Source organism: Canis aureus, chromosome 17 (genome assembly GCF_053574225.1).
Source record: "Canis aureus isolate CA01 chromosome 17, VMU_Caureus_v.1.0, whole genome shotgun sequence".
Lineage (NCBI taxonomy): Eukaryota > Metazoa > Chordata > Mammalia > Carnivora > Canidae > Canis > Canis aureus.
Window position 1 is genome coordinate 29,969,052 of NC_135627.1, and position 24,939 is coordinate 29,993,990.

A 24,939-nucleotide genomic window follows, 5' to 3' on the forward strand; every position below is an offset into this window, starting at 1 on the left:
CTTTTGTATCCTACAAGTATAACTTTTTTTCATCAGCTTGTCCTCCACTTCCTACTGAAGAGTCTCTAGAATTCCATAAAGTCCACCTTGTAGTTATGTTTGAAGGTCTCCAAGGAGGAATTAAAACTGTTCTTCTAGACTAGTGTTTCTCAATATGGGATAACTTTGTTCCCCAGGAGACATTTGGCTATGTAGATAAAAGACATTTTCGGGCAGCCCCGGTGGCGCAGCAGTTTAGCGCTGCCTGCAGCCTGGGGTGTGATCCTGGAGACCTGGGATCGAGTCCCACATCGGGCTCCCTGCATGGAGCCTGCTTCTCCCTCTGCCTGTGTCTCTGCCTCTCTCTTCACTCTCTCTGAATGAATAAATAAATAAATCTTTAAAAAAAAAAACATTTTCAGTTTTCACACCTAGGAGAGGGATGCTACTTGCTTCTGTTGGGTAGAAGGCAGGGATGCTGCTAAATATTCTTCAAGGCACAGGACATCCTTACCACAAAGAATTATCCAGGATGAAATGTCAATGGATGACTTCTGTCAGCCATCAACAGTATTTCTGGAGTGATCAGACAGTTCTAAACAGGGAACCTCTTCTTACCTGATACTCCATCTATGTGATTGTTTGGAGTTATTCCTAGGACTCCAGGGCTATGGGCTTTCCTCATCCACTCCTGGGTACACTTTAACGGAAAGTTTTAGAAACATGTATCACTGATAGCTTCTGCCATTGAGGTCTTCTGGCTTCTGACTTCCTCCAGTAGAGTCCACAGCCTTTGCCTCCAGAAGAGTTGCTTGACCTCAGTACCTGCCATTCTCATAGGCAGTGTCTCCTAAATATACTTTGTCAAGATATACAATAACCCTCTGAGGACATATATTCTTTAGCAGATTCTAAGTGTTTTATACATATTATTTTATTTATTCCTAGATCAAAATGGTGAGTTGGCCTATTCTACAAAGAAAGCTATTAATACTGAGAGAAGTCAAGTAGATTTCCCAAATTGTACTGCTAAAACCACAACCAAAAACCCAAAACAACAACAACTGGAGCTTAAGGTTAGAATCAGTTCTATCTGACTCCCAAACTGTGCACTCAGTACACTAGGCTGCCTGAACCTCAGACAAGTGAGCAGCCTCCATGGCTGAATGTGGCTTCATCTCATGTCCACAAGACTCTTCTACTGTTCCCTAAACTCTCACGCTAAAAGAGATCCACCTTAACAAAGCAAGAGCAAATAATGTATATCTATAAAAAAAAACAGGGAGAAGTTTTTACTGTAATATTTTAAAAATTTCATTTGAATCATATTTGTTCTTTCCTCCAGGTCCCTTTTTATCCAATTTTCCTTCCACATCCTCAGCTCTATATTTACCTGTATCACAATCTTTATGATTTCTTCTGTTGCTGAGGAATTCAGCTTTCACTCTCAGTTTGCATACTCCAACAAGAAAAAATAGAAAGGAAAAGGGGGGAAAATCAGGAGTTAGTTATTCTTTCCATCTTAAAAAGGATGTCATCTATTGTTTCTTAAGATTGCCTCAGGAGTTTTGTCTCGGAACTTTGATTGAAGTCTTCATTCAAAAATGAATGAAAACTCCTTAATAAGATTGAGGGAATGGGGGAGGTTCTACAGCTAAGAAAATAAAAATTCTCTTTCATTGATAAATATACAATTTAACCAGTCTCTGGATTAGCTTTTAAGATTTGCTCTACCTGAGTGCCAAGAGGCTTAAGTAATAATGGTAGTCATATAACCTACTATCATTATGTGCTAGTCACCAAGTTAATGCATTCATTTAGTAAAAGGGTCAGCAAATTACAGTCCACAGGCCAAATGTGGGTTCATTGCCTGTTTACGTATTATCTACAAGTCATACATAAGAATAGCTTTAAATTCTGTAGATAGTTACTTTTAAATGGTTATGCAGGTGCTTACATAATATCCTCAATTCTCTCTTGGCCTATCCCTGATTTAAATCAATAATTATGTAAAATAGAAACTGTCATTATCCCAATTTTATAGATGAGGATACTGAGGCTTTGGGTGGTTAAGTGATTTCTATAAGGTCACACAGGTGAAAAGTGGCAGACCCAGGATTCCAACTGCATTTTCAATACTCCAAAGCCTTGACTACTAACCACCATACTCCACAGTGTCCCTACTCCAATGGCTAGGAGCCAACAACATATATATTTTTAATAGAATAAAATATAATTTGAAGCAAGAGTTGGTTCTTTCTCCCACCTAACTGGGTATCCTGCAGTGATCCTTGGGCAGTTGCCAAGGAAGTGCTTGTCTGGAGTTGGCCGCAGGACATGCTTGCTGCCTGACTCACTTTGTGTGGCAGGTCACATGCAGCTCTGCACATAGTGGAGATAGGATGCCTTTCTCAGAAAGTGAGGAGAATCAGAGCAGTGCTCCTCATGCCCTGAAATCTTACAAAGTTCTTACTGAAACAGCCCCACTGTCCTCAAAAGATGCAGACATGATTCCATGAGGAGGTGAATAAAGGCAAATCTCATGCTGCATTTCAAATGATTTCTCTCTACCAACTGCTAAAGCATTTGTTTGTTTGTTTGTTTGTTTGTTTGTTTGTTTGTTTGTTTGTTTTAAAACTGGGTATCCTCTCTGCCCTGTGTGGGGGGTAGAGGGCCCTTTCTCCATTCTGTTAAGCAACTGGTCTTCTTCTCACCTCTCACTAGATCCAGGTACAACTAGGTTCCAGGGCTGGGCTGAAATAGCTAAGCTTGGACTGCTTACAACATGCACGTATGTATGTAATCTAGACAAAAATCAGGAGAATGTGATAAATGTACATATAGATTAGAGTACAGAAAGATAGACTCCAATCCTTTTTTGTTCTTGCTTTTCTCCTCTCCCTACAGAGTTGAACAGAACAGTACATACCTATTCACTTTAGAGGAGGCTCATTATGAAATAAGAATTATCTTCAAAGAGTTGTTTGTCCATGGTCACCAGTCTGTTGCCAAGAAGTGATGTAAAGCCCTGCTTTCATTCATGGCTCCAGACTGCCTATGTTCAAACCCCAGCTCTGTGAGCCTTGATGAATAATTCAACCCTCTGTTTCCCTGCATGTAAATTGGGGATAGTAATCCTGCCTGCCTTACTGGTCATTGTGATGATTGTAAATGTAAAGGACTCAGAATCATATATGGCACTAACTATGGCATGAAATGTATGCATGCCCTCAAATGCTTCACAGCTTTGACATTTCAGTACAATGTAAGGCTTTCCCACAGTTTTTGTTTAGTGTTTAATTTCCATTTAGCATTACATCAATTTTATTTTTCTGAGACAGAAAAGTATTCCAGGTTGCTATGAAATATATAATAATGTTCAATACAAGTTCTAAAAGAACATTGCTCCAAAGCAAAAGTGTTTAAAAAGAAGTAAATGTTTAGAAAGCATATTCTGAAAGGGTCAGCTATTATAATGATATAAAGATATGTGTGATGTACTGTAATTTTCCATTTTTGGAAATTTCAAAGCAAATTATAACTTGAAGTGAGCTTGGCAAAGATCCCTCTCCTTTCCTCATACTTTTTTTCAAGTAATTATGGATTCCAAGTTCTTTTCTATTAGTATTAGATGTCTATTAGTATGAGTTCTTTTCTATTAGAAATTTAAAATACCAAGCCATAAAACATAAACAATAAGATCGAGTTTCTTTGTATTCTCTGGACTTTTGCTTTCAAGATGGAGAATAAAAGAAGAGTTATGAGGATAGAAATTCTCTTGCTACTACATGGCTGAGAAAAGCCTAAATGTACTAGACAGATTGGGTGGTCCTGGGAGACACTTACTCTCTGAGTAAGTGTGTTGCTCCTAAAGGGAGCAAGAAAGGAAAGAACAGATGGAAAGAGTTTCTTTTGCCCTTCTGAGCCCCTGTTATTTGCATGTTCTCTCTATAGCCCTTCTCAATTGAATGTTATCAGAATCTTTTTTTTTCTTGTGTACTTCAGCTCTATCTCTTAGCTCCGTCTCATAAGTTACGACCTCAAGGGCTTATACTCTGACATTTAAACTTTTTAAAATATAATTTTTATAGGTCACTCTTACAGATACAATACCTTTCCCAAAGGAACTAATCTCTAATGGTAGAAATCTGGTATGTTGCAGGTGGTGGGAAGGGGCACCCCTTATATCACTGTGATGGCCTCCTGGTCATCTGTGTTGGTGAAGATTGGGCTATTGGCAGGAGGACAAGTAGGAGACCAAAGAAAATAAGAGAAAAATAGAACTCTGTTTTTTGTGTATCATACGTAAAATTTGTTTCTTTCTCCTCAATGGGAGATAGGAAAAGTGGGTGTGCTTCATGCATCCAGTAATTGGGGAGGGGCTAGAGTAGAGAGGGTCTAATTATTATCCAACATGTCTTTAGGTTTATTTTATTGTGAATAACTTTGCCTATATTGTATTTTAAAAAGAAAGAGAAATACCTTTTCTCTCCTTGTTTTTTCTAGATAATGGTCATATAAATTTTAACTTACAATCTATTAAGATTTCATATTTGTTTTTTTATTTAATACAGTCAGATTTTTAAAAACCAAATCTATAACCCATCACTTGCCCTTTCAAGGATTCTGCTTAAGGAAGAATATAAGCCTTAATGTATTTTTAAAACTCTATTATACATTAAAATACAGATTGGGGGGGGAGAATATAAAGCTGAAAGTTTGCCTATAACTAATAGTGTTCAGGGGAAAATAACTTATTTTAAAGCCATTATATTTTGTATACTCTATCCTTATAAATTCTTTACTCACTCAACTTTTCCTTTTAAAAGGAGTTGTGTGAAATAAGAACAGACATACATCTTTTAAAAATATTGTGACATTATGAACCATGGCATCAAATAGCCCTAGCTAAATAGCTTACAACTTGACTCTTTTGAGCAAAATATAGCTTTCAAAACATTTTATTTAGAATCATATTAATTTCATTTCCCTAAAACACAAAAATGTATGTGGTGCTATAAAATATATCACAAGCCTTAATATGAGCTCTGAAAAGATACTACTTTAAGTCAATGTAGCAATCCAGAGCACAGCTGTGGGACTAGCAACAGCTGGCCACAGCTGAAGGATCCAATCCTCCAGGCTCATCCCTGGAAAACTAGGGGAGCAGTCATCAGTCATAGAGAGGTCTCTCAGAACAAGAAAATGCAGACTATGGGGTAACATTCGAGGATGAGGCTTCAGGACCTTTTCAGGTGGGATTGACTTTGGCAAGAGCAAGGAGTGATTCTATAGGTAGAGAGTGATAAAAGGACCTAAGTAACAAAATTGGATTCTAGTTCCCATAAATGGATACTATGTTTCCCAGAATTAGCCCCAAACCTAGTTCCCAGCCCTGAGTTAAAGAGTAGTATTAGGTGACAAGAATGGCCATATGGATCAGACCCTCTGAAATTCTTCCCCAACAAGGTTAAGGTAAGTCAGGAAAAGCTGAATGGAGTTGAGACTGTAACAGGTAGGTGGCCCCAGCTAAGGGGAGATGCAGGTGTAAGCTGCAAAGTTGTGAAGGTCTGACAGCCCAGAAGGGGCTGAAACTGTAATTAGTTTCAATTATCATTAATACTCACTGAGAAATGAGAAAGATGGTGTTGGGTGGAAGTTTTTCAGAATGATAATTGAGAGGGGCACCTGGGCCTTTGGCTCAGGTCTTGATCCCTGCATCCTGGGATGGAGTCCCACATCAGGCTCCCCCAGGGAGCTTGCTTCTCCCTCTGCCTATGTCTCTACCTCTTTCTCTCCATCTCTGTCTCTCACGAATAAATAAAAACTTAAAAAAAAAAAAGAATGAGAATTGAGATAACAATGGAAAAGTGGGGAAAAAAAAGAATGGAAGAGTGGAAAAGGAGATTCTAGGTGGAATTCATGGAAGCAGAATTGGTCCAAATAATGACATGGTTTGGGTGCCATCTCGAGGAATTTAAACTTTGTTCTGTAGGCACTTGCTGGCATTGAGTATTCAAAAAAGGACGAATTTGGCTTAATTTATTTACCTTTTGGAAGGTAAATTACCTTTCTTGCTTTTGGAAGATAACTTTGGAGACAGTGAGATGAGTTTGCCTTGTATGGGAAAAAAAATTATAAGCCTTCAAAACAGGACAGGAGTAGGAAAAATCATTTAAAGAAATGCAGCATGAGGAAAATGTGCACCATCTGGTAAAAGTTTAAATGAGATAAATAAAAAACAGTTAAACATCAGAGAGAAAAATACCTGTCCCCAAATTCTGCTGCTTCGTAGGCTGCCTCAAAATTTCCTGGGTGCTGGGAGGCACAAGCAAGATTCAGATTAGTAGCTCCTAAGAAGATTCTGGGTAAAGATACAGATGTAGTGCAATGATGGGACACCTGCATCCCAATATTTATAGCAGCAATGTCCACAACAGCCAAACTGTGGAAGGAGCCATGATGTCCTTCGACAGATGAATGGATAAAGAAGAATGTATAAAGATTATATACAATGGAATATTACTGAGCCATCAGAAAGGATGAATACCTACCATCCGCTTCGACATGGATGGAACTGGAAAAGTCTTATGCTGAGTGAAATAAATCATATGATGGTTGTCTTTTTCCTATGGATTTATTTTTGAGTGAGAAACAGAATTCATGATTTTAGGGTTTTTCCTAAGAAATACAGAATATTTGTGAGATAAGCATATGGCAAACAATTTGTATCTAGAATATATACAGAAATTTTTAACTCATTAACGGGAAGACACAATATATCAATAAAAAGTGGACAAAAATTGGAAAGAGGTTTTACCAAAGAAGATATACAAGTAACAGGCGAGCATGTGAAAAGATTTTCAGTATCACTTGAGAAGTGCAGAGTAAAACCACAGCGGAATGACATTGCATACCTACTCCAATGGCAAAAATTGAACAGATTGCCAATAACACGTTTTGGTGAGGTTGTGAAGCAACAGGAACCTTCACACACTGCTGGTGGGAATGCAAAATGGTATAACCACTGTGGAAAACAGTTTGGCAATTCCTTCTAAAGATATACTTGTAAGACCCAGGAAACACACTTCTCAGTATTTACACAAGAGAAATGTAAACATGTGCCACTTAAAGACTTGTACATGAACATTCACAGCCCATTTATTCATAATAGAAGACCTCCTTCAAATGCTGACTAGATAGACAAATGATGGGATATCCAGTCAACACCACAGATACATTTCCCAAACAACATGCTATGTGAGAAAAAGCCAGACACAAAAAGATTGTGTGGAGCATGATTCCATTTATCTGAAATTCTGAATGAGGCAAAGCTCTAGTAACAGCATGCAGTTAAGTGATTGCCCAGGGCAGCGCTGACAGAAACTAATGGACTGCAGGGGCCACAGGGGAACTTTTTTGGGGTGAAAGAGTGCTTCTTATTGAAATAAGCCTCCTAGCGATGGTAGGGCAAAGAAAAACTTCTAGGCAGTTTTGTTTTGGTTTGGTTTGGTTCTTGTTGTTTTTTGAAGGCCTCTAAAAACAACATTTATTGTCTTATTAGGGACTAAATGAAGAGACATGTTCCCAAGCTGACCCTTCAGCTTTCCAAAGGCCATATGGTCTCAGCTCATGGTTCAAAAGTACCATGTATCTGGGGCGGGGTAGCGGAGGACAGCATCATTCTGGAAGCCCCCACCACCATAGATCTTCATCCCCGGGGGTGTGTCCAGAGCTGGATGGATCTGGTTAAGAGCCATGGCAGGTAGCTGTCCCAGTGTTCTGTTAGTGCCCTGTTCTCCTGGGACTAACTGACTCTTTCTGGCTCATGGGTGATGGCTCCTAGACAGGCAGGTCTAAGTCTGGTTCCAAAGTGTTCTGGGCTCTAGATGAGGATCTGTGTCGAGGGCAGGTCCGGCTCAGTAGCCCAACAGACTAGAAAGCAGTTCCCGGAGCTTCCCCAGCTTAGGGTAGAAAGGGAGCTGTGAAAGAAACCTGAATAGGAGATGGGAAGGTGACCAAACCAAACCAAACCAAATCAAAACAATCTCTCCACTCTGTCAAGGAGAGGATGTACATGCTCTGAAGTATATCAAATAATCTTATCAGAATTTCCATTATAACCACTACTCTATTTTAGTTAATACTCAGTTCTGCGCAGAACATCAACTCTATCTTTAAAAAGGAATAACTTCTTTTGCTACTCAAAACGTACAGAGGATTTGAAATCTTTCATTCGGAGGGTCGATAGTGGGTCCAGCTTTGTTCACCGCTTGTAAAGAAGAGTTTGGCAGTTTCCAGCTGACAGATGTTTACCTCTTTGTATACCTTGTACATGTTGCCATGACTCGTCAATACCCATCGCACACAAGTGGGAACCACGTTCATTTGCAGAAGCCAAGCTCTGATTGCACAACTGGTAGTGGTAGTTAAGACAAATCTGTCGGATTCCAAAGCCCCTGGAATACTTCCTCAAGGGTGTAGGCATTTTTATTTTTGAAATTTTATTTTTGAAATCCCAGCTATGCAGAGAAAGGGAGAAAAATGAGAGATTACAGTGAATTCTTTAACCTTCCAGCATCTGCTTTCCAGCCTAGCACATCATCGGTGGCTATTTGCTGAAATTGAAAAGGTCAACTTCTGGCAAAACTTCAGCCTTTCTCTACTCTATTGAGATAATATCAGATCCCCAAAAATGGTTTTGTTAATTAAATCTTTAGTAAAACTCTCATTTGAACAAAATTCACATACTTATCAGTCTGTAACCTCTTGTGAAGGGATTTATAAGAAAATCTTGCCCTATAGGTTACCTGGCAAGGGAGAGGGCCCACCCGTGCTCTGCGAACTTTAAAGGTATGGTTATTATTCTTATTTTTTATATGTAGAGTTTAGAAAAGATGCATATATTTAGCAAGAACAAAATATTTGCTCTTTGCTCTAAACAGTTACAGCTTAAACCAGAAAACAAAGTCTATCAGGCCCAAGACATGGCACTCAGGGGAATGGGTAAATGTCAGAGGTGTTGGCCTAATTATTATTTATTTATTTTTCTGGCTTTGCTGTGGGGACTCGGGTCTTGATTCTTCTGAGTTTTGGGATCACAATATTCAGGAAGAGATTCTAGCCCTGGCTCGAATCCTAATCCCTAATTTAGCTCAGGAAACCAATAAACTACGAAAGGACACACCAGGATGTTTGTCTAACCCTCAGCAGGGACTTGAAGGTGAGAATGTTATTCATCCCTGTGTCTCTCCTTCTATCGGAGTTGGGGTTAAATACACCTGACAAGGTGTCCATGTATCTTCAGGAAAGGCCTGTTCTCATTGGGAACAAATATGTTCTCTATTTTAACATAAAAGTGGAAATTATCTGTAAGTCAAGACAAAGAAGTTCGATACTCAGAGAGGCTGGGAGGGAGCTGGAAAGGGTTTTACAAACAAAAGGAAAGAAAGACTTTAAGGAGTCCCAGCAGTTGAAAAATACTTTTCTCTCAGGTCTTTTTTCTCAAGCTGAGGAAAATAAAGTTTAATTTCTATGCCTCCCAGAATTCCAAAAAGAGCACTCAAAATCTTCCTAGCAATGATTCTAGAAGCTATAAAATAGACTTTGCATTAAAGCCCTAAGAAAAGAATAGAGTCTATATTTCAATACTCGACATTAAAAGAGACAATCTTTTTAAAATAAGGAACCACTGACATTTAAGTGTTAGAATAATGTCCTACAAATGTACTCTGAATATCTGAGAGGAGAGATGGTTGGCAAGGCTCCACCTTCCCCTTAAGGCAAAACATATGTGCTTTTAAAATAATCTTGAGTTTTAAGTTTTTTATTTACTTCTACTTTGTCTACATTTTATTTTATGAGTCATTTCACTCCTGCAATATTTTGAAACCCTTCTTTTTAAAACCAGGTGGTCAACTGTTTTGGAATAAAAAATACACAAACTGAAATTTTAAGCTTTAAACCACAAATCTATAAAATTCAGTGATTTTTTTGAAACTCAGAGGGTGTGTCCTTCTATGTTATTCGCTCTTCAAATCCCTAACTTTAGAGAAAGCCTTTATTATGTGATTCTAGGTACTATTCCACACACACAGGCATATACATCTCTAACTTCTATAGATATAAATATAGATACATAGATACATAAATATATAGACATAGACTCCAGCTACTCTTACCTATAATCCAGATTTACTGTGATAAAAGTAGTCTTAGTCAAAAAGAAATTACTCAAGATTATTTCCATTTGCATTACTGATGTGTATCTTTGGTAACTGTAAACAAGAAAGCTAATTTTGGTCAGGTGATTATCAACCCGGTATTAAATCAAAATTGCATATTTGGGAAGGGGGGAGAAATGTTACAAATCATGTTCAAGAACACATGCAATTATAATATGAGCTTTCTATATATGGGCAACCTCTTTATATTTTGACCAAGATTTTGCTTAACAATTTTTTAAAAATATTTTTTACTTATTTTTGTGTCTATTTAAAAAAGAGAATATCTTTTCTATCCAAGATCTCTGTGTATAAAGAAGTCAATAGCTAATTGTTAGTCAATTGCTTAGGAAAGGAAATAAATGCAGCAAAGTAAACACAAAATTCTAATTTTTAATCAGTCGGAGCCATCTTCAAAATGTAGACAGGAATAAACATGTAATTTAAACATACTGGTGCTACAGTGACAAATAAAAAATTTCCAGAGGGCTTGGTCTAACTTTCAGCGTGTGTAGTAATTGCTAGTGGAGGCAAAAATGTTGTTGTGTATTTGATGGAAAAAAAAAAAAAGAAAAATATGTTAATGTCATAATAACAGGAGCTTCTGATCTTTCTCCTTGTGAGAGAAATATCGTGACTTCTCCCTACTACCTTGAGTAATGAGCCAATCCTGGAATGTCGGAGGGTGAATATAGCACAACATGCTAAGGAAATGTGGATGGAGCTGATGTTCTATCAGATGTGCTAAAAATATCTCTGTGCTAGGAATTCCTGTTTTATCAGAAAACACGGGAGCCAGTTTCTTATCCTATGAACACCGGTGTGCTTTGTGGGAAACAACCTACCCTTTTTATATTTAAAGCCTATATTGTGCCTTATCTGGAAATCCCAACAAGAAGTGCTGCTAAATTAAGATATATGTGGCATCTTCTCTCCTTGAATAGAGAAATGGCTAAGATAAAAACAATCTAATATATTTTGAAGAAAACTAAACAGTCACACAGGAAGAGTTTATTTATACTCTCCTGGGGGGTGGGGAAGAGGAAATAATTTCAAAACTTACATATTTTGCAGGAGAAACTGGTCACAAATCTTATCACAGATGATCTGGTAAGGATTCTCTCTTTTTCTTGCACAGAGAAGATTATAATTATGACTTAAGTTGAAAGGAAACCTGAATTTGGGCTGATTAAATAAGATGAACTCTGATAAAAGCTGATCTTATCTGATAAAATGTCTAGGGCAGGAAACTAGTTGCTTTATCAATTCTAAATTATGAGAAAAAGGCCCTCAAACTGCAGACCACAAAATTAAGCCAAACATTTGGCATCTGAGAAGAGAATGTTTTAGACCTAGTCCCAAGGAAGATCAGTCATTACTCATAGGTTTATCAGTGATGAAATTTGATACATTGGAATCTTCCTCCCATTGGTAATATTTAGAGTCAGCATGAATGAACCTTCTGTGCAGAGTTTTCAACTCATAGTGCAATGATATACTCTTTCAAAAGATAGCACAAGGGGATCCCTGGGTGGCGCAGTGGTTTGGCGCCTGCCTTTGGCCCAGGGCGCGATCCTGGAGACCCGGGATCGAGTCCCACGTCGGGCTCCCGGTGCATGGAGCCTGCTTCTCCCTCTGCCTGTGTCTCTGCCTCTCTCTCTCTCTCTATGACTATCATAAATAAAAATTAAAAAAAAAAAAAAGATAGCACAAAACACAGAAAATATATCCTCATTTGTAGGGAAGGTTTTTTTTAATTCTGAAACACAGCTTCTAGTAATATTCTAAGAGATTTACTAAATTTGGTTTCCAAATTGAAAATGGAATTTATTATTAATTATTAATTAATTAAACTTTCAGAAGCTAGATGTAATTATTCTTCATTATAGGTCAATAATTTTGAAATACTAAAGAGCGAAGAATAGTAAAAAGTTTTACCGAATACTGGAAGTTTTAGGCTTTTATTAAAAAAGTACCTACTATTATTAACTCATCAAACCATCATTTAAAGAAAAAAATAAGAAAGTAGGTACAATGAGTATTGATTGTCATTTTGCAAATGAAGAAACTGAGGTAGCCTGCCCAAGGTTGCAGGAAGAGTTCAGTGGCAGTCAAGCTTTGAAACCAGTTTGTCTCTAACATCTATGCTCTCAACCACTGTGCTCCTTTGCTTAAGATCTTTTAAAATATCATTAATTCCACTTTTTTTTCTACTTTAATGCTGAGATCATACACTTGCCGTAAAGCCATAGTCTTCAATCTTTTTCAGAATGTTTCAGTTGACTATATATCCTGTGTTCCTCTTATTTTATGATTCAGGGTGGTTTTTTTAATCAGACATGATAAAAAAATTACATTTTTTTTTACCTTAAGGGAAAACATTATTAAGTGAACTATTGGGATCATGTTGATATTTGCATTATTTTCAATTTTGGGGAATGTGATTATGTTACTATTATAATGGGATGTTGAAGGTTGTATGCTCCAATTGTTGCTCTGAAGAATGAGAAGAAAAGCTCCATTCCTTGCCATTTCTAGTTCCCTAAAAGTTCACTTCTTTCTCTTTATGGTACTCACTCCTGGGTTAGACCAAAGTTTTAAAAAGATTTTTGATTGATTTTAAGTGATTCACAAAGAAGACCCCTCATTTTTCCTATTCCCTGAATAGCTTAAAGACTTCTGGGTGGTGACAAACAGGAAAAATACTGTCTGTGGAACCTTGCCTAGGCTTGCTGATGAGGAGAAAATAAACTCTTACAGCCAAAACTAGTAACTGTGTTTTCTCCAAAAATGGAAGAACTTTGTGCCAACAATTGCAATGGGCTAGTATCTAGCTAGACCACCATGGAAGGTAGACATGGAGTAACAATTTAAATATAGAGACTTGTCATTAAGCATTTTAGGCACTTTCTAATCATTAAATTGAGCATAAATCAGTCATCTAATTTATAGCATAATCCAATAAAAGGCATGCATGTTACTATTGTTCCTTTCTGCTGAAAATTTGAGAGGCGGGAGAGAAGAATGTGTTCGTTCTGTAATGTTATGAATGGGAGAAAGTATTGGAGATAGTTTCCACTTTTAATAGGTAAAAAATTTTTTTGGTGTTTTATTATTTGAATTCAACAGACAATAGCCCTAATAAGCATATAAATAGACAGTGGCCTTTTGAGCATAATAGATGTGACTGGTAGAGGTTTGTTCTCTCTGAAGCTCATCTCCAGCTATTGCAAGACAAGTTTTCCTGCATTCATTTCATTTCATAAATTTGAAAACATCTCGGGATGCCTGGGTGGCTTAGCAGTTAAGAGCCTGCCTTTGGCCCAGGGCGTGATCCTGGAGTCCTGGGATGGAGCCTCACATCAGGCTCCCTGCATGGAGCCTGCTTCTCCCTCTGCCTCTCTCTCTCATTCTCTGTGTGTCTCTCATGAGTAAATAAATAAAAACTTAAAAAAATATAGTCTTTTAAAAAATTTTTTAAAAACACTCTATGGATCCGTAGGCAGTTTCTGATGTTCAATAAAATGAAATTACTTGCAGTTGTTTTGTTGTTGTTGTTTTTTAACAAACATGTTTTAAAATAGGCAAACTTATGTATGTAGAGTTAAAATTCCACACACTTTCAGAAAGTACCATAACCCCAGTTTCTTTCTTTCTTTTTTTTTTTTTTTAAGATTTTATTTATTCATTCATGAGAGACACAGAGAGAGAGAGAGAGAGGCAGAGACACAGGCAGAGGGAGAAGCAGGCTCCACGCGGGGAGCCCGACGTGGGACTCGATCCCGGGTCTCCAGGATCAGGCCGTGGGGGGGGGGGAAGGCAGGCGCTCCACAGTGAGCCACCCAGGCATCCCAATAACCCGTTTCTGAAGATGGTCAGCGTCTGGGAAGAACTCCGCTCGTTTCCCCACAGTCAGCAGGGGAGGCGGGGAGGGGAGGAGGGCAGGTGAGGAGGGCGAGGCTGCTCAGAGTCCAGGGCCACCTCCGGGGGATGCTCAGATGGCACCCGCGGCGCTCAGCCAGGGCCGCAGGCTCCCTCTGCCCGGGCCACCACTTCCCACCTGCCTGGAAGGCCCCCTGGAAGCGGGTCGGTGGGGCGGGGGCGGCCAAGCGGCAGGTGTCCCCGGGGGCTCGGTTCGTGTGGGTTCCCAGGGCTGTGGACCTGTCCCCACGCCCACGGTGTCCTCGTCCCACGGGGCTGTGGCTGCGAACCCCCCAGGGCGTCGCCGGGTGCTCTCCGAGTGGCCGCTGGCGCGGGTGGCCCACACCTGCGGGGCCGGCGAAGGTCCCCCTGCAGAACCGGTGTCAGATCTCCGCCTCCGTCCCTCCGCACGCTGCTCCAGGCAGCGAGGACAGCCAGCTGGGTCCCTCTCCTAACGGTTTCCGTTCCCACCAGATGTTACATTTGTTTCCTATTTTGCCTGTAACATTTAAATTGCTCAGCGGCCTGTGAGCGGGTCCTTGACTCCCAGGTGGAGTCAGAGGCAGGAGGAGAATGCAGGGAGCCACCTGCACTGGGAACTCAGGCCTCGGATGTATGCCCCACTGCCCCACAAAGGCAGCTCTGGAGGGCCTCTGAGAACACAGACAGACGACTGCAGTGCGGTAGCACTTCGCGCTCCCCTAGCCTTTATCTTTGTGCTAAATCAAAAACAATAATAACAATAGTAAATATTGACCTAGGATGGATAATGTGCCAGGCTCATTCTAAAAGTTCTCATTTAATCCATCAGTAACAGGATGAGGTATGCTTTCTTGTGGTACGCATTTTACAGGTAAGAAACTGAGGCACAAAGAGGTCTGTTATTTGCCCCCATCTACTATCAGGAGAGATACTCTTAATCATAGGATTTAGGGATTCTTACTTATATTATAATTCTTTTTTTTAAGATTTATTTATTTATTTATGACAGACATAGAGAGAGAGAGAGAGAGAGAGAGAGGCAGAGACACAGGAGGAGGGAGAAGCAGGCTCCATGCTGGGAGCCCGATGTGGGACTCGATCCCGGGACTCCAGAATCGCGCCCTGGGCCAAAGGCAGGTGCTAAATCGCTGAGCCACCCAGGGATTCCCCTATATTATAATTCTTGATGTGTTTGCTTATCTCCTCCAAGTTAGGAACTCAGAGTCTTGCACACCTGGATAAATACAGTGGATTAGAAAACTTGGTTTTGAAAATGTTATATTTGGAGAAAACAGCACTTATGCAATGTGCATGCTGATATTGGGCAATTGTCTCTTATACTGTCAAAGCAAATGCAGCCTCTTAAGTTTTTTAATAGAGCTTTATTTACTGGGCAAGATACAACACATCCTCTCGTGTAGCACTCCAAATGTCAAGACCTTTTACCAAAAGTCTCCCTTTCCATGTCACAGCTGTCATCATTGTCTCTAGGGCATTTTATCAGAGTAGCATCTTTGAGAAGGCCATACTCTGCTTCACTCCCAAAATCCCATAGGAAAAGTCCATCGTTTTAGTTAGGATGGCGTACAAAAATGCACCTCTCTGAAGTATCCTCAGGCTCCCTCTTTCTCCATTCTTCCCAGTTAAGTTTAAACTCTTTATTGTCTCAACCTCTATGACATTTTATTTAAAGTTCTATTATAGTTTTTTAGTGTAGCATCATAATCTTATGACTTAAATCTTTCTTAAGGATTCACTCTGAGCCAGGCAGTTAGATATACAATGAATGTGAACCAGACAGGTAAACATTCCTGCACTCACCAAGTTTTTTGATATGGGGATCAGACAAGTAATGGACCATATAACACAGTGAGAAATGTGCCGTAATAGAATAAGCACAGAGAGTGACAGCAGTCATTGGGAGGGCCTAGGGAAGAAAGCAACTAGGAAATTCTTATTTGATGAGATTCTTTCTAAATTGAAATTTATCAATGACTAGGATACCATCACATGAAGGGGTTAAGATGTGGAAGCTGGCCCTAAGTGCTGGGTGGAAGGTCAGGGGAACACCATGCTCAATGTCATAGGAGTAGAACATAACATATAGTGAGGAGAGCTGCCCAGTCTGGCAGAAGGTAGAGTATGAAGTGGCATTGCTGGGGGGGGGGGGCAGGGGGAAGAGAGAGAGAGGCTGGAAAGGAAAGCAGGAATCAATCAGATCATGGAGATATTAAACCATCACAGGGAGTTCAGATTTTATCCTCAGGGCAATGAGGAATCAATGAAGGGTTTTAGGTAGTAACAGGATTAAAGCTATATTTTAGAAAAATCATAGTGTAGACTGAAGGTTTGTATCCTCCCAAAATTCATATGCTGAAATCTAACTCCTAATGTGATGGTATTTGGAGGTGGGCCTTTGGGAGGTAGAGCCCTCACGCAGGGGATTAGTGTCCTTATAAAAGAGGTCTCAGAGAGCTCCCTCCCCTTTCTACCATGTGAGGACATAGCAAGAAGACACTGTCTATGAACCAGGAATTGGGCCCTTGTCAGACATCATATCTGTTGATGCCTTGATCTTGGACTTTTCCCGGCTCCAGAACCGTGAGAAATAAATTTCTACTGTTTATAAGTCACTCATTCTCTGGTAATTTGTTTTAGCAGTGCAAGCAGATTAACATGACACTTTCTCTACGATAGTGCAATCAAATTAAAGAGATACTCTGAAGTCAGAGAAATCTGTCATCGAGGGAGTCACTTTGATGGTAACCTGAACTAGGACAATGGGAATATTAATAGAGAGAAAGGGATGCTTCCTAGAAGTATTTAAAAGAATACTTGAGGAAATGGTGATCAATTGTATGTTGGACAACTGGGCTTGTCATTAGATGCCATTAACTAAAGTGGCAGCACAGAGGAGAAGCAAGTTTGTGGGGAGTTCAGAATAGTTGTCTGGCTTAGTGTGAAATATTGGAGATGTCTAGTAACAAGTAAAAGAAAGGGGGAAGGAGGAGAAGGAGAAGTGAAAGAGGAACCTGTTGAATATGCATATCTAGAAGTAAAAAAATAAAGATCTGGGATGTATTTACGGTTTGGGAGTCAACAGCAGAAAAAAATTGGAAGCACAGGAGAAGTCAAGTTGTTTAAGGAAAATGCATAGCATAAGAAAACTAAGATGGCCCAAGAGTCATCACGTCCTACACATCCATTTATTTATGTCACATTTATTGGGCACGGTTACTTGAGTTGCTATGGGAGGAAAAATAATATATTCTATGAAGACCTCCTTTTTACACTCAAGTTTGAAATAAATTATCAATAATGAAACAACAATATAATCAAAAGAAGAAATACAAATATCATTTAGCATTAATAATAAGTGTCAAAGACTGACCAAAGTATGATGCTTAGAGCAGAGATATTAGATATGAGAAACATTTTTGTTCTCCCCAACTCAGAGAGCAAGTACCTTCCCCATTCATTGTTTTCTCCCTTGAAGCTCAGGAGCAGGAGAGGCTTTACCCCATATACAGCACCCTGCTTGCTTACACAGACTTGAAGTTTCCCATGCTGAGTCATCCTGGGAATGTTGCAATGCTCATGGCTTTAGAAGTTCTCAGAAACTAACTTCCGGTTCCTGAAATACACGCAGTTTCTAGCATACAGCCAGATGGAGTGTATGGATTTTCTCTTATTACACCCAGCTCATAACTTCCCTTTTAAATCTTCCAAGTATTTACCCTTTCATCTAACAATTTTTCTTTTCATCTAACCAATTTTATCCCCATGATAAAATCATCTGAGTCATGTTTCTCAAATGTGGCACACACCACAGAAAGCCCCCATGTCCACAGCTTGTCTATTTAAACCCTAAAAGTGTTCAAATCAGTCTTTAATCTGTTTTCATTGATTATCAGCTTTTCTAATTTCTAAATGCACATCACCTTAAGATTAAAAATAGTAAATACCTTATCATTAAGGGTATATAACTAATAAAAAGAAATATAACAAACGCTCTTGTAAATAAAATCATATGTTTGTGCCTTTCCCCCTTATCTTTTGTCATATTGTCTCCACTTTACCAGTTCTGTGTTGGAAAGAAGAAAAATATCAATGCTCAAAATTTGCTGAGTCAGTTTTTCTGCTTCTTTACCACTTTCCTACTGGTGTTTGATTATCACTAGTCACTTGCCTCTCTCTCACTTTCTCAGAAAAGAGTTCCTCCCCACCCATCTTCCCTCAGCTCTCAGCATTCTGTTGCTATCATGACTCTGCTGTTGGAAGTCATCCTGATCCTGTGATCAAAGAAGGAGAGTGAACTCTATCTCTCTCTCAGTCCCTTTCCTTCCTCCTCCTCTCCTCTTCTCCTCCTCCTTTTCTCCTCACCCACTTGGAAAAACAATTGAATAGGAAATTAGAAATACCCAAACAGACAATATTTTCCAAATTTAATGCAAATTACAAAAGATATCTTCCTTTGTTTGCCTTGGGATGCATGGAAGAAATGGATTTTCATGTGAGAAAAGCAAGGGCAGTACAATGGTTTAAGAAAAAAAAATCAAAATGTAGCTGGACTAGGCACTATGCATGCCTTAGTAGGGCTGTAATCTATGGGTCTTGCATTCTTAGTACATTCTAGAACATATTTTAACTTATTCATTATTCCAGAATTTAGTTTCTTGAACTATTCTTCCTGTTTGGCTCCTCATTCCTCATGCCATTTCTCATGAGTCTCCTTACTACAAATGTCATGGCCCAAATTGCCACATGGCTTTCCTATATCTTTTACATCAGCAGATATCCATTCCTTCAGTGAATCGACAAATATTTATCAAGAAGTTATCGTGTTCCAGGCACCGTTTTAAGTCTTAGGCCTACAGATTTGAACAAGACAACTAAGAAACAGTCATATTGATAAACATATAGCATAATAGAAAGTATAAAACTAAAAATAGGGCACCTGGGTGGCCCGGTAGTTGAGCATCTGCATTTTGCTCAGGTCATGATGCCGGGGTCCTGGCATCAAGTGCCACATTGGGCTCCCCCGAGGAGCCTATTTCTCCCTCTGCCTATTACTCTGCCTCTCTGTGGGTTCTAATGAATAAATAAATAAAATCTTAAAAAAAAAAACCCTGAAAATAAATTAATTGGTATAAGGAAACAGAGGACTAAAAGTGTGGAAAGACTATTTTAGAGAGTGTCATAGGGAAGCCCTTCCTAAAGAAAAGACTTGAGAAGGAAGACTCTAGGGGAGAAGGGGGTGGTTCAGCAAGAAGAAGGGCCCATGGAAGGATTAAGTCTGGCACGTTCAAGGATCAGCAAGGAAATCAGTGTGGTTGGAGAGGAGTGGGGAAAGGGTAGGAAAGGAGATTGGAAAGTTCACCGGGACATATCATTTACATCCATTTAGGTAGTGGCAAGGAGCTAGAGATTTCTCTGCAGTTAATATTTGGAAATATATTTAGACTTTATCAGTTACAAGAAGGCATTGAAAAGTCTTAAGCAGGGAAATGACTTGAGCTGACTTAATATTTATTTGGTCTCTCGCTGTGGTATGGAGAATTGACTGCAGGAGCAGCAAGAGTGGAGGAAGACCCTCAGAGCATCCCTGAGTCTCCTGGTCACACAGCCTTGGATGTTTCTCAGATGTGGCTCCAACATTCTCTCTTAACAGCTCACTCTCTGGTCTCTTTAAATGACATCCTCCTGCCTCTCCTCACTTGCCTCCTTAAGCCCAGACCCTGCCATCCTCCTTCACCCTCACCAGGGCACTCCTCAGCTGTTCCCTATTACTGGGGAGCAGTCCACACACCCACTGCCAATTTACACTTATGAGGATACACTCTCTAGCCTCCCTTTTACCCAGAAAATACCACCAGGCCACTAGAATATTCTAGAACCTGTTTATTCCTTATTTTTTAGCAGGCCTAGAATTTCAAGCTCTCTAAGTTTCAAACACTCAAGCTCAACAAGCATGCATAGAAACACAGTTTTGTTTTAGTATGGATTTCAGAAAGTTTTAAATAAAGCAAATATTCTTTCCTAAACTTTTATATCAAATAATCTTAATGAATTGCACAAACTCACTGAAAAACAAAGACATCAGTTCTTGAAAAGTCTTGGAATTTTGCCTTAATCCATAGCTCGGAAAGGCAAGCCGGAATGCTACAGAAACATTCCAAACGATGTTGCACAGGTCAGGGAAAACCACGTTTTTTCAAACATCTTCAAACATCATGTCCCTTATTTATTTACAACGCCAGATATGTGCAGGCTTCTGGTGTTGGTGGAATGCAGCTGACCCCGTAGAAATATTTCTGGCTGCTCAGTTACACTTTGAAGTCGTTAAAATTTTCCAGAGCCAATGCCCCCAAATTTCTGATAACATGAGGTACGTAATGTACAGCAAATACACCAGGTTAAAACAGAGTCAAGTTCTTAGAAACAAGATGGTAGTTTTCAGTTACAAAAGCTACTACTATTATCCTTACTGAATAAAATGAGAGTGGCAGAGGCAGAGGAGGCTTTGAAAGCAGGATAAGATTCCTCATGACTTCCCTTGTGAACGGGGGCCTCAGATCAGCCTGCAGTGGACATCAGAGAGATTCACGTTACCCCAGTGTGATAAATAATGAAACACAATGCATAATTGTCAGCAAATTCTTAGAACCTTCTCAGACCCAAGCTACCATGCAGAATGCATTACCTCAGGCTCTGCAGGGTCACGAGGGAGGTAACCAAGTGTTGAGAGGAGTAAATAGACATTATTGTACCAAACTCCTGTCGTTATAACAACCCTCTAAAAAACTGGAATTCCATTTTGCTCAGCTGCTTTCCCGACTCTGTCGGGAAAGAATAAATGGTCTTTGCAATCCTGAGCATGTAAATTTAGCTTCTAATCTTACTTAGACCATAGACCTGGCTGCTTAACTTGTGAAATAAAGACTTGGTCTCTTATTCTCACTTAACCTGGAAATATTTTCATAATATGGAAAATGCAGGATGAAACGTAATACTTACAAAAGAGAGGCTAATGACACAGGAGGCCCAATTATGTTGTAGTTGTTTAACCAGGAGGGACTCCGGTACCCAGATCAGAAACAGAATTGAGTGCTTCTATTGAGACAGGTGTCAAATTCTCCTACTTCAGAGACCAGGGAGATATCATAACTCTAAAGGTGTCCCAAATTATGGGCAGAAGAGGGAAGTCTGCTTCCTGTTCCTCTTGTCTGTTCAACTTCAAGGGCAGTAAGGGACCTGAAAAAATTAATATCATTTCCCAAAGTGCCCAACTCGTTTTTAGGAGCAGTTCACAATTTTGCCCATCTAGCAGTAGAAAGCAGTTTACATAGCACCAGCTCAGGAGGCAGAAAACGTGAGGAAGGCCTTGATTCACCAATGACCAGCTGACAATGACCAAAAGCCATGGCTAACTGTCCGCTTAAGATCATTCTCTACTTCCCCCATATCTCCCAAAATGAGTTCTCTTTATTTCTTTTATAACAAAGGAACTTACAATTATTTTTATTTCCTTATTTATTTGTCTCTACCTCCAATACATAACTTACACAAAGGCAGAAAGCTGTCTGTCTTGTCCAACTTTCTGTTTCCTAGGCCCTAGCACTTTTATGGTACAAAATAAAAATTTAGTGAATATCTGTTGAATGAATGAGTGAATGAATCTTTGAACTCATTTTTCTCACTTGTGAATCGGGGGAAGTGGAGATACAGTCTACTTCACAGGGTATTTAAAATATCAAATGAAATCATACATCTAAAGCATTTTATGAAGTAAAGGTATAATTATTTTTTTTTAATTTTTTTATTGGAGTTCAATTTCCCAACATATAGCATAACACCCAGTGCTCATCCCGCCAAGTGCCCCCCTCATTGCCCATCACCGTAAAGGTATAATTAAAATGAGCTTCTGTTATTATTAACTTCACATGAACATCTTCTAACTCTGGAGAGAATAGCATTCCTTTCTCTATAACCAATAAACAAATATATTCTTAATGTTGCTTACTGTAACAGAGTTGTCAAACAGAGGTTTCAGGTAAACTAACCTTTAAATTAAAAAAAAAAAGACAATTTTAACAGTGGGCCAATAGTTGGGAGAAAATTGTGTATTATATATTTTATGACTTCATTTGATACAGTATTTGACTTAATAGAGTGCAATACCATTATCAGGCAATCTTTTATCCGAGTTCAGACACAATTCTTGATGAATTGAGGGAATGGACTTGAACTATTTATGGCATATTGACTTTTGTCTCACATTTATATGTAAATTCACTTGGACGCCTTTTTGGTTGGAAAGCAGATGTTAAATTTTAATTCATTATCTCTTTGGAAAGGAGAGACATTTAAAATACAAACCAGTGTTTTTAAGCCACATTTGCTAGTGGATGGACTATTTAAAGACTTCCTAAGAGTCTTGAATAATAAGACATGTCATCTAAAAAAATCTTGTTGTCCCTTTGGGAATTCAAACTATTTAGGGTTACATAATATTACTTCAATACATATGTAGCTGACTGCTAATAAACTGCAAAATGTCACCATTTCAACTAGACATTCTCAGAAGAAAACATAAATATCAGAGATAGAAAAATAATTTTATTGCTGCAACAACCCAGGCCAGATCTACGCTTATCTATGTTGAAAGACCAGTTGCGTAAAGAAGTTCCAAATTTTATTTTTAGGAGACTATGAGAAAAGCATTCAAAAGAACATCCATGGGACATGTCTCCCACGTTTTCATTTAAAATCGGCATTTCACTGCTTAAGAGTTTAGTTATTTTGTGCATTCCGAATAATATTTTGAGAAATACTTGTTAGAACTAGTTGTATTTTGTCATTAAAATTTGGTTTGGGTCAATTCCATTCCATTCAACAGAAACATTTATTCAGCACTTGCTACGTGTTAAGCACTGTTTGAGACACAGGGTAGAGAATAGCACAAGGAAGCTTGCGCTATAGTGGAGAGAAAGATATGCACCTGATATCGGGACACCATAGTTTGTGCAACATTAGAAGGACAGAACACTTTGGGGAAGTGCAGGGAGGAGCACCACTTTAATGCCCTCAAACAGAGCAGATGGAGAAATACTGCCTGGAGCAAATGCACCATCCCTGTGTCCTGGAGGGTGGATTCTTACTGAGCCCTAGATGGTCATTATGATCAAGCAATCCCATTATTTTCCTTAGTAAAGCCTTGCTTTTCTTCTTTCTTTTAAAGATTTTATTTATTTATTTGACAGAGAGTGAGAGAGCACAAGCAGGGGAAGAAGCAGAGGGAGAGGGAGAAGCAAGCTCCCCGCTGAGCAGGGAACCCCAACATGAGGCTTAATCTGAGGACCGTGGGTGGAATCATGACCTGAGCTGAAGGCAGATGCTTAACCAACTAAGCCACCCAGGCAACCTAGCCAAAGCCTTCCTTGATTACATTTTAAAAGCCCACTTTCAATATTAGATATTTGCATTTCCCCTTCTCATGTTTTCCCTGCCTGTGTAATGATTTCAGGCACAACATTCCCAACACACACAAATCAATAATCTATTTCCTCACTGCTCCTATTTTTTACTAAAGGAGTTAAAAGAACAGATGTTTGGTTTGCCCTTGCCTTGCTCTTCTGATTGTTACTTGGGTTGCTGGAACCTCCAAGGACACATTTAAAGGATGCTGGAGTTCTGGACAATAACAGAATTATATTTACTAAACCTCCACCCAGGTCTCTGGTTATTGTTATCTCTGCCTTCTTTCCTCACTTGACTGTTTTCTCCTCCTGTTCTAAGCTTTGATCACTCTGCCTACACACAACTGGAGGATTCTTGGGCATTCTCACCTTCCTCAGCAAGAGTGAGAAACATGAAACATGAAAAAGTCTTTTGAACTCGTTATCATACCTATCTCTAGTGCTTACCTTTCACAAAAACTAAGATCAAAATATTTTTGACTCCTGACACTTTGCACAGCAACAGCTAATAGTGGAATGAGGCTGAGGAATAGTAGCCAGTGAAGTTGTGAAAACTGGCAGTCTAGTGATGACTCCAGGAGGATGGGAAAGAAAATGATAAGCAAACCTTTTTGTGCCTGAGGACATGTGCATTTTTTCCTGAGGGAAAACCCACAGCTCTCATCAGATTCTCAGAGTGGTCTGGGACATGGGAAAATGGCTAAGAATTAGTAGATCAGAAGTCATGATGCTCACATAATTCAGGGCATTTAATCATTTGTATGGTGACGATGAGAACCCATCTTTCATCAAGTCCTCCTTTCTGTCAATACTTCTTTATTTTCTCTTTTGGGTGTTAGTTTTTGCCTCCTCTACTATTCATGAAAGCATCCCAGGAGCCAAAAAGCTAGGAGATCACCAGGCATCTACCTAGGAGCTAGCAAATGTGTATGACTCTCAGGTAATGATGGAGGATGACAGAAAAGAGACTTGACTAGAGAAGGACCTGTGTTATTCATGCTCTTCTTCTTGTCCCTTCATCAGTAATTAGGAGCACCTGCAGAGGATCATGGAGTTCCTCCTCCTCCCCTGAACAAGCTTTGCCTCCACAAATATTGCCTTTTAGCAATAGGCAATGCAGGATGTCTTATAAGTACATATCCTATACTGTATCCCACTCAAAGCACTCAGCTAAGATGGGAACAAAGTAGGAAGATTTTGGAAAATACTCTTGAGCATAAAGCTTCACATGTACATGAAGTTCTTTCATCACAGCACTCATCTCAGGATGGCTTGTTGCTCAAAAGCCTTGCAGAACATCTTCAGATCTTGTTTAGCCTTATAAGTACAAAGCAAAGGTTCTCAATGTTGGTTGT

General features: G+C 39.3%; 1 long non-coding RNA gene across 1 annotated transcript in view; it reads right to left on the minus strand.

Annotated features, from left to right (window-relative positions):
• Positions 1-6,597: 6,597 nt before the first annotated feature.
• The window catches only part of LOC144287874 (uncharacterized), a 51,312-nt gene continuing 32,970 nt past the window's right edge, over positions 6,598-24,939 (minus strand). Inside the window, exon 4 of the long non-coding RNA XR_013355681.1 lies at positions 6,598-8,501. This is a non-coding gene — a long non-coding RNA (uncharacterized LOC144287874). The remainder of the gene's footprint in view (positions 8,502-24,939) is intronic.